Here is a 15,867-nt window from a genome sequence, read left to right as displayed (position 1 = left end):
CCCTCCCCGGAGGGCTCTGGGTCCAACATCTGCCGTGACCTCCCTCCTCCGCAAAGAGGAGGGGGCTGGAATGAGATCGCAGGGAAAGGAGGGAAGAAATTCCAAGCCCAGCTGGTTTCTCTCACACAAAGCAGATTTGCTTAAATGGGAATTAGGATTAGTGCTGGATTTTGCCCCTCCTGGCAGACTGGTAATAAACTAATCTCTTCTCAAGCTGCGAGAAGGCAGAATTCCTCTGAAGACAGCAGACAGCTCCAGGCCCGGAGTGCAGAGCCTGGAAAGTAATTTTGTTATTGACGGGCCTACCTGTGCCGCCTGACGTGCAGCCCCCAGCTCCTTCCCCGTGTGGCTGCAGCCTTTCATTTCGTTAATGTGTGACATTCACCCAGGCTGCGTGGCTGACAGGCATGCTTGACATTAATACATGTTCCTCAAGGTCCCCAGAGCTCATAAAAGCTCATTATCAGTTCTGAGCCTATAAATGTAGTTGCGGGCCCAGGTGGGCCCGAGTTCCTCAGAGATGCCCCCGGGCAGTGAAGCCGGGCCATCTGCAGGAGCCAAGAAATCAACTCCTTTTGTCCAGGAGACTCGGTCCTCCCAGGCCACTGGGAGGTGACCAGAAAAGCCCTTCTGTAGACAGAACCCTGGATATTCTAATTTGCATCCAAGAAAAGGGGCTCCTTCTTCCCCTGCTGTGTGAGGGGAGGCGACTCGGCATTTGGGGAAGGCAGCCTGTCTGCGTCTATTCCGAGGTGGGGGATGCAGAGCCTCGGCCTAGCCGTCCCCTTTCAGGCTTTGGAAATGCATGGACTTTCCCACACGGAGCTGTGGGGACCATTGCAAGGGTGGAGTGGCTGGAGGCAGAAACAGCCCTCGTACCCACGGTGAAGAGGAAAATATATCGTGGTCCGCACCTACGGTGGGGCACTGTGCCGCTGTGAAAGAGACCCAGGAGGTCTGTGTCGTCTCTCAGTCGCGGGCAGCCATGATGTCTCTGGTCAGCGGTGTTGTAGGACATCTGGGGTAAGATCCCACTTGTGTAAAGTCGCACAGTCTACATGTGGGCTCATGCAGGCACATGTTCACACGTATGTGGTTACACTGAGATCTAGAAGGTCATGGTACACGGGTAAAGAAGCACTTTCAATTTGCAGTTAATGAAAATTATATGATATATATATGTATATGTAAAGTATCCAGCCATGTAATATGAAGAATAGAGACATTTATTAAGAGGATACAAGATATGAGAAATATTGTACATAGGATAATGATGCCTCTCTCCCCTTCAAAGTAGGCGCCTTGGGACCTCACACAGTTCTCCCAATCTCCACCAGCTGCCCCGTCGTTATTTTCCTGAATCTCACCGATGGTCTGAGATCTCTTCCCTTCCAAAGGTGACTTTAGTTTTTAGAAAAGCCAGAAGCTGCAGGGCACCAGATCTGGGCTGTAGGGGCCAAGTTGAGCATTCTCGGGTGTTCTGCTTGTTGCAGAACGTGGATCACTTGCAACAGATTCTCGACCGTCTTTGAAGGATTTGTGCCACACGTTCATTAGTGCTGCACTCATTGCGTCGTCCCCGAAAGACTTCTGAGTCGTCCATGGAAGAATGTGCAAGCTTAATGCAAAATCTGACGCAGATTCATTGCCCTACTTGCTCAGTCATTTTGAATACAATGGCCACACAGTACACATGCTCACTCAACGGCGTCTACTGCCCCCACTGACTAGTGCAGTGAAGTCATCACTGTTCACATATGCACATTCCAGTCCACGCTCCTTGGCTGCCAGGTCACATCAATGTCATGCGAACCATTCTCGTTATATTGACAGTGGCTGGACTTTTTCTGGACAGACCTCATATATATCCATATACACACACACAGGATACACACACACACACACACGTGTGTATATGTATCATGAATCCCCCTGATTGCAGCCTTAGTCGTGAGGTTCCCCTGCTGACACTGCCTGGGTAACTGAGCTGGAGAGAGAGGCGCAATCCTTTAGCCCAGCCCTGTTCCCCATCCGTTAGCAGGGTGGTCTGAGAACGTCCATGAGTGTGGTGCACCGACGCTGGGGTCCGCGCAGCACACCTTGGACTCATCGCTCCCCTGCTTGCCCTCTCTCGCTGTGGAGACGGCACGGGCACCAGCGAAACTTCCCAGGGACCTGAGTTCTGGTCCTGGCTCTGTCCCGTTTCAGCGGTAGGACCCTGGGCAAGTTATTTAATTCCTCCTGAGTTCACGGCCCTCACCCCTGAAGTGGTGATACTTTCTTACAGCAGTGGAGAGGGCGGCAGGCTTACCGTCGGACTCGTTTGAGGTGACCCGAAACGTGATTGGGACCTCCCCAGTGCGGCCTGCTCACCCAAGGGCAGAAGGAGTCGGGAGGGGGGTCGGCGAGCTTGGCTCTCCCTGTCTGCTCTAAGTTTTGCTTTTGTTTCTCAGCTGTGCCTGTGAGGACCCTGGTCCCCTGGGACTGGCCTAAACCCTGGCAGGCAGGTATGTGGCCTGGACATGGTGAATTCGATCCCTTGGTGACCTGCGGGCTCAGACTGACAGAGAGGAAGCGGGGGAGAGGTCGGACTTTGGCCTTTGCACTCTGGGGCTGAGTTGTGTTTTTCACCACCAAAGACCCCTCCTCTTATTTCTTATCTCTTCATGGATACCGGATCTTGAAAGTTTAGTTCTGCCCAAAGAGCCTGCATTCATTAGGCAATGATTAATTCTCTTCCACATTTTCAAAATTACTCAGAAAGCCTTTTCACCACCCAAGGAAAATGGAGCTCCCACACCGAGTTGGTAACATTCTAGCTAGAAGCAAAGAAGCCGGTGCAGTGCTGTGACTAGCATGCTCCACGTCATCACACAGATATGGCCCAGGCCCCAGGGCTGATTTTAGAATGAAAATATGTCCCAGTCCGCAGGCCCTGGGGACGCCATCCCGGGGGCCTGCGTGGGGCCGCGTGCTTAGCTCTGTCTTTCTGGCTGTGGAGGCCCTGCCCGGCTGCTGCACCTGCAGAGGTGGAAGGAGGGAGCGGACCCCTCCGGGAGTAGGTGCCCGTCCAGACTGGGCTGGCCCCTAGAAGCCCCACGCCCCACTAACCCATGCCTTCTTAAAATTGCTTCTCTCTCTCCTCCCTCTAGAGTTTCTCCTGAGGCCACCATCAGAAAGAGAAGAGAAGCTTGACATCCCCGAAAGGAAAAGATACCCGTTGCAAGAGGTATGATTTTGGCAACATGGTGGAGTGGCATCTCAACGGATTCCCATAAGAGGGTGTGATCTCCTCTCCACTCCCCGCCCTTCAAAGCCTCCCTTTCTGAGTGAGAGAGCTCTCAGCTCAAGTTGGGAAATGCAGAGCAGGTGAAGGGCGGCTTTACTCTTGTCCCTGCCCCCAGATGTTTGTTCAGGGGTGGGGAGCAAACGTTCAGGAGAGGCTGATGCTCAAGCAGGGTCTTACAAGGCCGGTCGCTGCCCCATGGAGGGGCTGCAGGTCGTGGCTGCTCCTGAGCCCATCCAGGAAGTGAGGGTCGAGGGCTTGGAGGGCTCAGAGGGATTGAGCCCTCCGAGGGAAAGCAGAGATCCTGCGGGCTCATGGAGGGCCTGGCCTCTGTGAGGACCCCTTCCAGGCCTCCCCTCCCCCATACCGACCACGGTCTTGGGATTGGGAGACGGAAGTACCTTCCTAAAGTGATTCATCCACCTCCTCATCCCAAGGCTCTTCTGGATAGAGTTCACATCCCGTGATGGAACTGAGAATGGAAAGGCGCTGGTAAACTTCTGGAGCTTCTTGGGCCGCCCTGATCCCAGGATGCGTGAAGGTCTGGAGGCCCCATGGAAGGCTGTGGAGAGGAGCCAGGACATTGCGCTTTGGCCTGGCCTGTGCCACCCATGTGCCTCCCGTGTCCTCATAAGCCATTTTATTCGTTGGTTCTCGTTTTCTTCTCTGTAAAGCGGGGCCGCTGTGCCTTGCATCTGCTTCAACCCTCACGTGTTCAGGTTCTCAGGTTCCAAGACCAGGGCTGAGCTAGCAGTGACAGGCACGGTGGGACAGCAGGGAGGCAGAGGTGGGGCTGGGGCTCGGGGAAGGCTGTGGGGGGCCATTGGAATGCTCCGAGGCGATTTGATTGCCAGTCTCAGGCAAAGGATGACGTAGACCCTCAGTGGATTGGCAGTAGGGTCTGAGGTGCAAGTGGAACTGGGTTCGAGTCCCTGCTAATCTGGAAAGTCAGAATAACCAACGCTGAGGGCTTCTCCATGCCAGACACTGTGCTAAGCACACTCCCTGCATCATCTCACCTGGTCCTCTCAACAGCCCCGTGATCTTGGCACTGTTATCAACACCGTCTTACAAAGGAGAAAACCGGGCCTTAGAGGAGCTGAGGGATTTACCCAAGGTCTCACAGCAGCGAGGAACACGACCGAGTGTGAAGCCCTCGCGTGAACTACCCTACAATTCTAATGTATTTTGCTTACCAGCTCTGTGACTTGAGGCTTAAAGTTAAAAACAAGTTTTTGTTTTCTTGATCTAAATTTTTTTTTAAACTTGGGGCTCTTCAACAAACTTCTGTGAGTCTTGGTTGTCTGATCTCTAAAATGGGTGCATAACGCCTACCCATGGGGTTGTTTGGGGGAGAAGAGGAGATGAGATGCAGAAAGCTCCCCACACTGTTCCTTCCCCCACACCCCCTGCGCCGGCTTCCCTACCCTTGGGGCTGCTGGGGGGTGGGGGGCAGTGAGCACACTGTAAAGCTGCCTGATGGCACTTGCAGTGTTGGCTCCTCTGGTGCCTGTGGTTGGGAAGCCTTCTGCCACTGCGCTCGTCACTGACCCGACAGTCCCCTGGTCTCCCAGCTCACCTTCTCACTTTCAGACTGCGTTGCCGGCTGGCCCGGGGCTTTCCAGCTGGAATCCAAGGCATAGTGGTTGGCTCCGACAGGCAGATAAGGCAGGGCCAGGCCAAATGGGCGGTGGCAGAGGAGTGACGAGGCCTGGGACCTTCACGGGCTTTCTCTCCCCCTCGATAGGGCCTGTGCCCTGCAGTTCCCCCACTCGGCCACCGGCCAGCCTGGGCCACAATCTTCACTGTAAGCCTCCTGGCAGCAGACGCACTGATCCCCACAGGAAACCGTTGCCTTATCACAAAGCCTGGATCTTGCGTGGTTTTCTTAATCAGGAGAAGGCTCTGAAGTGAGTCGGAAAAAGCTTAACTTCCCCAGGACCTTTCTGCTACGGAAGCTTCTCTAATCAGGAAGCCGTGGGCCTGTGTGAACAAAGGGGAAGAATCTCTTTAAGTACAGGGAAAAGAAGCAAGCGTACTATTGTTCTGGGGTTACCTTTAGGAGGGTGGCCGAGGGAGCAAAGTGATTTAGCCTTGTCCCTCTTGTGAGCCAAGAAACAGACCGATGTCGTAGAGTCATAGGAAAAGTACACAGATGACCATATGGCCACAGGCAGACAGGCCTGTGCAGTTGCAGGAACCCTCACCAACCCAAGGCTGGGGAGGCCGAGCCCCAGCTCTGCTTTGCAGCAGCTGCCTGACTCCAGGTGCGTGACTTGATCTCCCAGATCGTCAGTTTCTGGCAAATAGCATGCACCTCCCTGGGTGGCTAGGAGGGCGAGGGAACTGCCTGCAGGCATACCTGTTTGCTTGGAATGATGGCAGTCCGCTGGAATGAGGTGGCCTCCCAAGGTGACCTCCTAGAAGAGGCTGAGGGTGTTGAGATGTGAGAGCCGGGTGTTTGTGATCAAGCTGTGGGGTTACCCTGGAGACACATACCTCTTTCTGTGCCTGGTCTAAAAACAGTCTGAGTTTAGGCCTGGGTTGTGTCAGCTCTCTGTTCTGACACCCTGGGGCGTGGGGCCACCTCGGGTATGAGCAGTTCCTCCTTTATCTCATGGTTTACACTTGACCATGATGATCTCTACTGGACCCTTTCTGCAGATAATAGCTGATCTTCCCCACAACTCAGGAAGCAGGTATTAATCCAATTTTTATAGGTCAGGATGACTGGGGTTCAGAGAAGTTGTAAATTACTCTAGACTTCACCTCTAAAAAGTAGCGAGTTTAGGACACAAACACAGGGCTCCTGCCCTAACGACTGTGTTTGCCGTAGCGCCTCACGGCACCCACAGTGCTACAGCAGCACCCCGTGTGCACCCACCGTTGCATCCCACATCACCATGGCGTCTTCTGCCTATAGTGCCAATGACAGCACCTGCACTGTGGCCCCCTCCAGGGCCCACACAGGCACTCATGGTGTCCCTGAGGCACCCACAGGCTCAGCGTCACCCCATGGCACTCTTTGTAGTGCCCCAAGTGTCCACGGACATCCTGCATGCCCATAGTGACACTCCATTGCCCATGGTGGCGCTCTTCCCGTGCTCTCCAGCCAGCCTCACACGGGCTCTGGAGCTCAGGCAGAAAGGGAAGTCCCTGGTGTCTTATGTCCCAGCCAGCCCCCTGCCACAGGCTGAGCTAGGAAGTGCAGGCAGTAACTAGGAAGCACCGGATCTTCCTCCTGCTGCGATCCGACGGCGGGATCTTATTTAGGTCACTGACCCAGTGTGAGTCAATTTTTGTAGTTTATAGTGTGAGGTAGGGGTCCAGCAAAGTTTTTCTTTGGCACGTGGTCATCCAGTTGTCTCAGCGCCCCTTGTTGAAGGGACTGTTCTTTCCCCATGGAGCAGTCTTGGCACTCTTGTTGAAAATCAGTTGGCCGCAGATGTGCAGCTTAGTTTCTGAATTCTCAGTTCCATTCCATTGGTCTGTGTGCCAGTCTTGATGCCAGCACCATGCTGTGTTGACTGCTATAGCTCTATGGGTGACTTTGGGAGGAGCGTTAGTATATTTTAAAGCTCCCTGGGCTGAGCACTACTGGTGTTTAGAGGAGGACGGGGCACTGTTGGGTGGCCAGTTGAGAGCCTGCTGGAATGGTCCAGAGCAATGCAGGGAGAGAGGATGCAGCCCTGAAGCAAAGCGGCAATTGTGGTGGTGAAGCCCTTATGGAGATGAGAGAGGTGAGTGAGGGAGATGTCTTGATCCTCCCTGATTCTGGGAAGGCCTTGGGTCTGACAAAGGTGAGAACAGAGGCCCCTGGTCCAGGTTAGCTTGGTTAAACTCCTACCCACACCCGGCACGGTTCGGAGGAAGACCTGGGCCCCAGTCACAACTCTGCTCCACTGTGTGACCTAGGGCCAGTTGCTCCACCTCTCTAGCACCCTCATCGTCTCTGTAAGGTGGATCTGTGTTCTCCGCTGCTCATGCAAAAGGCTGGGTGAGTGTCAAATGAGTCAACTCCACAAAAGCTGAAGGGCTTAACGGCAACCGAATGCTTGGTAGACTCCTCAGCCCAAAGCTCTTGCCAGGTGGTTGTCAGTATCAGCCTAACCGCCCCCAGGGACTTGGGGCTCATGGCCTCCAGTGCAGCCTGGGCCACCTTGGGCTGGATCGGGCTGGCTCTGCTAGGTCCGAGTGTTTTCTTCCGTTGAACTGACATCTATTTTCTTGTACCCTCCCTATTCTTCCCCCAATTCTTCCATGTGGGGCTGCATCACCCCTTTTCCTCCAGGCTGTTCTCCTGCATCTCTACTCTGTACCTTCTCGTCTGCTGGCTGCAAGGCCATAGTCACCTCTACCTCCCTTTGAGGATGCAGGAGGGAGAGTATAGCTTTGGCATTAGATGGATTTCAGGGCTGTTTTGTGGCTAAGTATCAGCTTGGGCAAGAACTCAGCTTACTGTCCTGCTGGGTGAGGAGACTTATGGCAACTGCGGACTTATGGTCAAGATTGAGATGGTGGATGTCAGGCGCGTTGTCCACTCCCTGGGAAGGGGTCAGCAGTCCAGAAAGTGGTGGATGTAGCCGCCATCTGCACACCACCCTTCAGTTTTCTCTAGTTCTGACTGGGGGGGCGCACGCCCTGAGTGTAAGCCCGGGAAGGGGCAGCAGCCCCGGGCCTCATCACACTTCCTGCTTCCCCCTTGCCCTCTGGCTGGGACACGTATGCGAGAGGATGGGATGACAGGTTCTCACCACCCCAGTTTCCTGCTCACTCAGCCCAACTTCTGCCAGAACATTCTGGCCTCAGGCCAGCCTCACGTCCACGTGTGACTCACGGCAGCTCCCTGGTCCTTTTCTCCCTTCTTGGATATTTTCCATCCCCAACGTTTTCCTTCTTTTCTTTATCACGTTGTTTTAAATTTACCCAGGCAGCTTCTTCACAGTCCCACATACCCGTCAGTCCCTCACATGAAGCTAAGTCAGTGGGGTGTCCACTCAAAGAGGCCCCATCTCCTGGGCGTGGTTGGCCGTGAGAACAAGGCAAGGTGGGCCTGTGTTCTGTGTGCGGTGACTGCTCCTTGACATCATGGAGAGATAGTAAGTTTTCATTTTCCTCATCTAAACAGTGAGCAAAGTATTGCTTTTCTGTCTATGTAGCCAGCATTTGCTGAAAATACCCTTAAGAGGCTTTATTATTGTTTTTAATGATGACATATACCCACACTGTGAATCACAGCTCAACTTCCAAACAGCCACGGAGGGCAAAGGGGGATGGATAGGAGCCCCAGCTACAGAGGCTGGGTCAGCCCCAGAGAGGGGAAGTGACTTGTTCAAGGTCACACAGCTGTGCAGTGGGAGAGACGGGCCTCATCTGCGAGTCTTCTAGACTGGTGGTCACTCTGCCCACCCAGCTTCTCCTTCTATTACTTAGAAGTGTAAAATAATATACTTTAATTAATAGCACTGAAGCAAAGGAGGAAGTCCAAATCCACTGGCAATGCTGCTTTGTCAGCTATAGTAACTTGTTACCTGCCTAGAGCTGCCGACATGGGAAGAAATGACCAGAGCTGCTCCCTGTGCTTGGAGGTGTGCCAAGGGGTCTTCCTTTCTGGGGCCTGGGCGGGGCCATGTGGTGAAAGGTAGGCACCCTGGGATGGAGGAAGGAGACTGGGCTCTGGACTCTGAAGACCCTTTTTTAAATTGACTTATTTTGTAGAGCAGTTCTAGGTTCACAGCACCATTGAGGGGGACGTGCAGAGTCCTCATACTCTCCCCACCCCTACACACATAGGGCCACCCCCCCATCGACCTCCGCACCACAGCGGAACATACACGCCATCAGCAAACGTGCAGTGACACATCATTATCACCCAAAGCCCCTGGTTTACATTAGGGTCACTGTTGGTGGCGTGCCTTGTACGGGCTTTGACAAATGCAGAATGACATGTGTCCACCATCAGACTATCATGCAGCATAGTTTCACTGCCCTAAAAATCCTCTGTGCATTGCCAAGTCATTCTTCCCTCCCTCCCAGCCCTGGCGAGCACAGCTCTTCTTTCTGCCTTCATAGTTTTGCTTTTTCCAGGATGTCATATAGTTGGAATCACAGCATGTGTAGCCTTTTGGGATTGGCCCCTTTCACGTGGTGGTACCCACATGTAAGTCTCCTCTATCTTTTCATGCCTCCATAGCTCTTTTCGTTTTCCAGTTTTTTTTTTTCTTGTGGTAAAATGTACATAACAAAATGTAGTGTCTTAACCATTTTTGAGTGTACAGTTCAGTGGTATAAAGGGTGTCACATTGGCCTGCCCTGTCACCACTGTTCATCCCTAGAACTCTTTTTATGTTGTAAAACTAAAACTCTCCATGCATGAAACAGTAACCGCCCCCTGTTCCCCTCTTTTCCCAGCTCCTGGCAACCGCCAACATGCTTTCTGTCTCTGGGATTCTTATTACTCGAAGTACCTTATATAAGTGGAATCATACACTATTTTGGGGGGAGTGACCGATTTATTTCACTTAGCATGAAACCCTCGAGGTTCATCCATGTTGTAGCATATGTCAGAATGTCCTTCTTTTTAAGGCTGAATAATACTCACTGAATGTAGTCTCTATAGTGATGCAGTATGTAGAAACTACACGTTGCTTATCCATTCACCGTGGTGGACACTTGGGCTGCTCCGTGATTTAGCTATTGTGAGGAATGCCACTAAGCTCATTTCTTTTAAACACTGAACAATATTCCACTGTCTGGGTGTACCGTACTATGGTTTATTTATCCATTCACCTCCTGAAGGGCATCTGGGCTGCTTCCAAGTTTGGGCAATTATGAGTAAAGCTGCTGTAAATATCTGTGTGCTGAAGCCTTTTGCGTGGACATGTTTTCAACACATTCGGGTAAATAACCCAGAAGCACGATCGCTGGGTCATATAGTAAAATTATGCTTAATTTTGTGAGAAACTGCCCGTCTGTCTTCCAAAGTGGCTGGCCCCTGTTGCACTCCCAGCAGCAGTGGAAGGGAGCTCCTGCTGCCCCACCCGCTCCCCAGCGTTCGGTGTTGTCTGTGTTTGGCCCACTGTTGTCTGTGGGTCATCCTAGTAGCTGTCATTAGTGCTCTCATTATTGTTTTAATTTGACATTTCCTAATGACACACGGTGCTGAGCTCCTTCTTACATGCTTATTTTCTATCTGTGCATCCTTGGCCAGTGGTCTGTCTAGGTCTTTTGTCATTTTTTAATCAGTTCACTGACTTATGAGTTTGATGAGTTCTTGGTGTAGTTTCGATAACAATTCTTTACCTATATGTCTTTTGCAAATATTTCCCCTCTTAACAGTGTGTCTCACAGAGCAGAATTTTTAAAAATTCTAATGAAGATCAGCTCAATTATTGTTTTAATGGATTGTGCCTTTGGTGTTGTAGTTAAAAAGTTATTGCCATACCGAAAGTCACCTGGATTTTTCTTCTGTGTTGTCTTTTAGGAGTTTGAGAGTTTTGCATTTTACGTTTAGGTTTGCGATCCATTTGAGTTAATTTTTGTGAGGTTTGTGAGATCTCTGTCTAAATTCATTCTTTTGTATGTGAATGTCCACTGGTTCCAGCACAATTTGTCAAAAAGACAACGTCTTCTCCTTCACATTACCTTTCTCCTCCGTCACAGATCGGGTTGCTGTATTTCTGAGGGTCTGTCTCCGGGCTCTCTGTTTCGTTTCTGATCTTTGTCTCTGTTCTTTCCCTGGCCCCACACTGTCTTGATTACTGCAGCTTTATTCTAAGTCTTGACCTCAGGTAGCGACAGCCCTCCAGCTTTGTTGTTCTTCAGCATCGTGATGGCCCTTCTGGGTCTTTTGCCTCTCCACATACGTTTCAGAATTAGTCTGTCGGTATCTACAAAGCCACTTGCTGGGGTTTTGATTGAGATTGCATTGAATCTGTAGAACTTACGCGGAGAAGCTGACCTCTTGACAATATTGAGTCTTTCTATCTTATGTACGTGTAATATCTTCAATTATTTCGTTCTTTGATGTCTTCAGTTTCATCATAGTTTTGTAGCTTTCCTCATGCATAGTTTGTTGCATCTATACCTAAGTATTTTATTTCTGCTGGTGCTAGTGGCAATGGGATTGTGTTTTAAATTCAAATTTCACCTGTCCGTTGGTAGTATACAGGGAGGGAAACGATCGATCTTTACATATTAACATTGTTCTCTGCAACCTTGCTTTGCTGTAAATGTTTACTCGTTCCATGAGTTTTTTGCCATTCCGTTCAGATTTTCTACACAGACAATCAGGTCATCTGTGAACAACGAAATTTTTATTTCTTCCTTCCCAATTTATAAAAATAAAACCGTGTTTAAAAAAACCTTCCTCCTCAGTCTGTAATAACATTAAAAATCATGGTCTTACTATCGTGGCTGGGGACGCCCAGTACAATGTCGAAAAGCGGCGGTGGGAGGGGACACCCCGCCTTGTCTCTGGTCTTAGTGGGGGAGCGCCCAGTTTCTGGCCGCAAGCACGGGGCCGTCTGTGTGCTCTTCGCAGGTGTTCTTCACCGAGTGGGGGAGATCCCTCCACTCCTAGTTTTGCCAAGTTTTTAAAATCATGAGTGGGTGTTGGACTTCGCCAAGTGCTTTTTCTGCATCTATTGAGATGACCGTGTGATTTTTCTTCTTTAGCCTGTTGATATGATGGATTACCTAATTGATTTTTAAATGCTAAACCCGTCTTGGATACCTGGGATTCATTCCTTGGCTCTGGTCTATAATTCTTTTTATATATTGTTAGATTTGATTTGCTATTATTTTGTTGAGGATTTTTGTGTATATGTTAATGAGAGATATTGGTCTATAGTTTTCTTTATCTGTTTGGCATTAGGGTAATGCTAACCTCATAGGATGAGTTATTAAGTATTCGTTCTGCTCATATCTTCTGGAAGAGATTGTAGAAAACTGGTATAATTGCTTACTTAGGTATTTGGTAGAATTCACCAGTAAACCTAAATGGGCCTAATGCTTTCTGTTTCGAAATGTGATTAATTATTGATTCAATTTATTTTATAGATATAGGCCTATTCAGATTGTTTCTTCTTGTGTGAGTTTGGGAAGATTGTGTCTTTCAAGGAATTGATCTATTTTATCAAAGTTAATAATTTATGGGCATAGAATCATTCATAGTATTCTTTTGTTATCCTTTTAATGTTCATGGGAACTATAGTCACGTCCCCTCTTTCATTTCTGATATTTAGTAATTTGTGTCTTCTCTCTCTCTCTCTCTCTCTCTCTCTCTCTCTCTCTCTCTCTCTCTTTAGTTAGCCTGGTTAGAGGCCTTTTGGTTTTATGCATGTTTTCAGAGAACGAGCTTTAGGTTTTATGAATTTTCTCTATTGCTTTCCTGTCCTCTGAAGCCTGTGTTTTAACCATGGAACGATCGCTAGCTACGTGAGAGATCTGGAGGGGTAAACCTGAGCAGTCTCGGTGTCCCCGTCTGCAGAACGGGCGGTGGTAACGATACCTCGCCCAAAGTGAGTGAGTTAGAGGGCACATGTCAAATGTGAGTGCACAACCATTGATTTAATATATATTTGTTGAGCCCCTACTATGTATCAGGTTCCGCTCTGCATGCTGGGAATATCATAGTGACCGAAACAGCCAAGTCCCTGTCCTTGTGGAGCTTGTCTTCTAGTTGGGGAGAGAGAGACCAAACAAACCAAAGGCCAAGTAGTAGCAGGTGCAGGGAAGGACAGGGCATGTGTGACCCGGGGAGTCGCTATGTTGGGCAGGGGGCACTGGGAAGGCCTTCCTGATCAGGCGTCATCTGAGCAGAGAGCTGAAGGCAGTGAGGAGCGAGCCTTGACTCCACCTGAGGAAAGAGCCTTCCTGGTGGAGGGAACGGCAAGAGGCAGGACTGTTAGGTGGGCAGGCAGCTGGCATGTCGAAGGACCAGCCAGAAGGCCAGGGTGCCAGAGCGCAGGTGGTGTGGGAGGAGAGGAGGCCGGAAGGGGTCTGGCAGCCAGGTTGAGGACTTCGGGGTTTGACTTCATGTGCAGCGGGAAGTCGGTGCGTGAGGAAGAGACAGGATCAAATTTACGTTGTACCGAGATCACGCTGGCTGCTGTGTGGGGAACAGACTGGACGGGATGGGGAGACTGTGTGGAGACCGATGGTAGGATCCAAGGAAGAGGCAAGGTGCTTTGGAAGGACAGGAAGGTGGCGGAGGTGCTGAGGAGCCAAAACACTCAGCATTGATTTTGGAAGTATTGCTGACAGACTTCCTGCTGGGTGGGATGTGGTGGGAGAGGAAGAAAGGAGTCAAGGATGACCATGAATTTGTGCCTGAAATGGAAGAACCTGGGCGGGTCAGACCTTGTGCAGAGTGAGGGGAACATACTGAGTTCTGTTTGGGGCATTTTAAGTTGAGACATTTGTTAACTGTCCCCATGGAGGTGGCAAGAACGAGGATGGAGATACAAACCTGGAGTTCCGGTGTGAAGTCGGGACTGGAGAGAGAAATTTGGGAGCCATCAGCTTGTAGAGCTCATTGCAAACCCGAGGCCTGAATGAGATCTGCTGGGAATGGGTGTAGATGGAGAAGATGGTGGGGAGCTGTGGGATCTGGGAGTCCTGTGGAAGGTGCCCCCCTGAGGCTACCTGGAGCTACCTAGAGGGCGGCCCATCCAGGACACTGAGGCGAACAGAGATTATTTTCACAGTGCTCTGGGACCTATTTGAATGGCATGGGATGAGGAAGAGAAACCAGCTGCAAGAGCAAGCCCTAGGCTTAGCACCCACCTGGAAGGAGGGCACTGTTCAGCTGCCGGTGCCCGACGTAAGAAAGGACAGGTGCAGCAGGGGAAGACGGTTTCTTCATACCTCCTCAATGTAACAAAATTCTTTCCGGTAGTAACAATGAGCTAACACCGATTCCAATGTTGCCCGGGAAAGAAACGCAGACAGTACATTTTCTTTTAGTGAACTGCATAATATAGCCTGCCAGCTGACAAGCAAACACTACAGTACAAGGGGGGAAAGTAACAGGTTCCTACTTTTTATTATAGTAATGGATATTTTGAAAAAAGAAAATATACATGAAGCAAGTTCCGAAAGAGTGAACCCCACAAGTTCGGAGAGCGACTTGTGTAGGGGCGGCCGCAGTGGCAGGAATCCAGTTTCTGTTTCCGGTCCTTCCGGCCACTGAGCTGTCACAGCTTAGTTCAGATCTACTGCTCAAGTGCGAGAATATCAGGTGGCTTCAGGGCATCAGGTGGCACTGGAGACGTGAAGAGATTGCAGGGAGAGCTCCAGTGACCCTGAATCCTTGTTCTCGACACGGAGACGAACGTGTGCAGCAGAATGAGCCCGCGCTGGGGTCTGGCTGCACAAGCGGGTGTTCTTGGCACTAACTGCCATGTAAACTTGATGTTTATTAAAGGTTGAGTAATAACAATGTGTTCATTTGAAGCTTGCATACATTTTATTAAAACTCACTGGTGACTACTGCAATTATTAAGAACTTAGAGCAACAAAAGATTTTTTTTAACGGCAGAGTGTTTTATCGCTGACATTGTTTAGAACTGTCAACTTTTGTGGGCTTTTTGTTTGTTTTTTTAATTCTCTACAGGCAATCCATCCGCTGCCGCCTGCGCATTGCTCCCACCACCCCACCCGTGGCACGCCCGTAAGGAGATGTTTACAAGAGGGTCGTTGCCGGGGGTGGGGGTAGGCGGTGGAAGGTGCGCCACAGACCCTGGGGAGGAGACTCTGTGGCTGGTCCTGCAGTGTGAGCAGGTAGCGTCCAGGGGGACAGGTGCAGCAGGGCTTGTAAGGGTCCAGTATATGCTCAGATGGGACGCAGCACAGAGCCCGGTGTCCTGGGAGCCCCTGAGTCGGTGGGCATCTGGCTCCGGTTCCTGACAGCTCCAGTTATGAGTGCCATCTGACAGTTTGCCCTGGTGGATGGCACGCTGCGCCCCTCCTGGGGACACATCGAGCCCTCCTCAGTAAGATGCCAGCCCTCCCTCCTCTCTCTTTGCCTTTCAGACATGCGGCCCATGGAGGCAGCTGTTCTAATGAAAAAAATATCTCATAAATACCAGGAGATAAGGATCATGGGGTTTTGGTTTTTATTCCTGCCTGGACTCCCCAGAGAGCCTTTTTGGTAGGAAATGTCCCTTTGGAGCTGAGATTTTCTCCCGGACTTCAAAGACAGGGCTCTTAGGAACACATCTGTTTAACTGAACTTGAACCAAGAAGCACGTCCCCCAGCAGCAGGATGGGGCAGAGCAGGAGGGTGCAGAATCTGCTTTCTGTCTCCGGGGAAGCTCCCAGGCCTGCTCCGTGTCCTGCAGTGCATCCCCTTGCTGGGCAGTGGTTCTCTGTAAATGCAGAGGATGGGGGAGCAGGGGACCTCAGGCCAGAGGCTGGCTTTGTGCTGCCTGCTGTCCCCATAACACCCTGGTCCGTGACCACAGAGGCCTCCCCAGACACCAGAGGCAGCCTGGAGACCCAGGACAACAGGAGCTCCTCTGGCCTGGGAGGGCCCGTCACCCGCAGAGGTCACATTCCAATTGGAATTTCCCGACTCC

General features: G+C 50.8%; 1 protein-coding gene across 7 annotated transcripts in view; it reads left to right on the top strand.

Moving 5' to 3' along the window:
* The window catches only part of TSPAN18 (tetraspanin 18), a 163,305-nt gene that overhangs the window by 28,788 nt on the left and 118,650 nt on the right, over window positions 1-15,867 (top strand). For 5 of the 7 annotated variants that reach the window (XM_045194128.2, XM_045194122.2, XM_045194127.2 and 2 more), the window contains one exon: window positions 3,153-3,229. The gene's annotated coding sequence lies outside the window, so the exon portion shown is untranslated. Of the gene's footprint in view, window positions 1-2,453; window positions 2,508-2,898; window positions 3,030-3,152; window positions 3,230-15,867 lie in introns of those variants that run through there. The other 2 variants (XM_071221410.1, XM_045194124.2) reach the window with 2 other exon arrangements.

Source organism: Desmodus rotundus, chromosome 5, assembly GCF_022682495.2.
Source record: "Desmodus rotundus isolate HL8 chromosome 5, HLdesRot8A.1, whole genome shotgun sequence".
Classification (NCBI taxonomy): Eukaryota; Metazoa; Chordata; class Mammalia; order Chiroptera; family Phyllostomidae; genus Desmodus; species Desmodus rotundus.
The sequence above is the reverse complement of the archived record's forward strand: the minus strand, read 5'-3'. Positions and strand labels throughout refer to the sequence as shown.